Source organism: Anabrus simplex, chromosome 8 (assembly GCF_040414725.1).
Source record: "Anabrus simplex isolate iqAnaSimp1 chromosome 8, ASM4041472v1, whole genome shotgun sequence".
Classification (NCBI taxonomy): Eukaryota; Metazoa; Arthropoda; class Insecta; order Orthoptera; family Tettigoniidae; genus Anabrus; species Anabrus simplex.
In genome coordinates this window covers 20,105,809-20,107,500 of record NC_090272.1, presented here as the reverse complement: position 1 = coordinate 20,107,500, position 1,692 = coordinate 20,105,809, and positions in this window count along the sequence as shown.

The window sequence follows — 1,692 nt, the reverse complement described above, 5'->3', positions numbered from 1 at the left end:
AGTCATAAAAATAATTCAGTAGATCCTGGAGCAAGAAAAAGACCCTAAGCTGGTGTTGTTTTCATGTTCAAATGTAAGGTACGAGGCCGACAGGGCCACGTCAGTGCGGTTAGCTGGCTGGCAGTCATACTTGGAGCGAACCAGACCTGAGCAAGAAAGCGAGGTAAATGACCTCGAATTGACTGCAGCAAGGAAGACACGCTGAAGAAAAGTAGCTAGTCCATATGCGAAGTAAATATGATTCTTAGAAATACAGCATAATAGCTGCTGCAGAACACCAGCGGCGATTCCGGCCAAATCCGGAATGATAAGGCGAAGCATACAGGCAGGCATGTCGCTAAAATAGCACCAAGGAAAATTCCAGATGCGACGCAACATAGTACTGCAAAACTAACATAAGTAATTTACAAACTGTGCATGGAAAACTTAACAAAAAATAACTAAATAGTAAGAAAAAGGGAACCCAGAAAGAATATCTTTAAAAGTTTACAATTAATAAATATAATCAGTACAAAATACAAATAACGAAAAGAACCAATGAAAGGACAAGAAAGCGCGGAAGGATACACTTTCGGTACCAATCAAAAGAAAAGTTGCCAGTGACGTAAACAGTCATGTTAAAATGCTGCAACCAATCAAAAACCCAAGAAGGAATGACGTAGGGCAGCGCAAAAGTGAAAGAAAATATACGAACAGAGTTCGTTAAGCTTGTAACATGAGTGCACGTCGAAGGAAACTTATAATCAATTAACGAAATGTAGCCAGATCGAAAAAAGTAATTAAGGTAAGAACAGCATGTAACATAAATTTAGAGAAATGGGAAAGGTACCGAAAACAGCGAAAGTTATCAACAAATGGTACGTTCATGAACGCATGAACCACCACATACCTAAATTACTTAAACTCAGCTCTCTAGCCTCCACGCCTGGCTGAGTGGCTCAGACGGTTGAGGTGCTGGCCTTCTGAACCCAACTTGGCAGGGCCGAGCTCAGTGCGATGGCATTTGAAGGTGTGTCAGTAGATTTACTGGCACATAAAAGAGCTCCTGCAGGACTAAATTGCAGCACGTCGACATCTCAAACAAACATAAAAGTTGTTAGCAGGACATAAAGCCAATAACATTATTATTTAGCCTACCCTATGACTATGAGTTATGCTCATGACCACTCGAAATTGTCTCAGTTTTGTATGTCGCATAATTGCACAATGCTTCAATAATCGAATCACCAGGTTACCGGTATACGTGGACAGTGAGTATGTAAGTAGACTGATGCAATAGCTTAAATAAATGATGTTTAATCAGAAAACCAGTGGGCTACTGTACATCTCGCGTAGCCTATACAAAATATGACGATTTAAAAAAGCCTCTGCTGATAGAAAAATACATTTTCAAAGATGACCGAGTTAGTTGGCCCACTCGACAATCTTCTTCTCAGTGTGTTTCACTTCATTTCTCCACATCTCTGCTGTCACCTGTAGGATATATTGAAGTATCACAACCTGACAAGTATATTATAAACTCCACTTGCCTATATCCAATAAATAACATTTCTACTTGGCCTACCTGATCAAGAGATTATTTCCACACAGCTGTAGCTCTGTCCAATCCGTGACCAGGTCTTGAAGCCACTGTTTTGTTATAATACTGTTTTGCCGCAGTCCATGCAAATTCGATGGTATTGAAAAATGAGT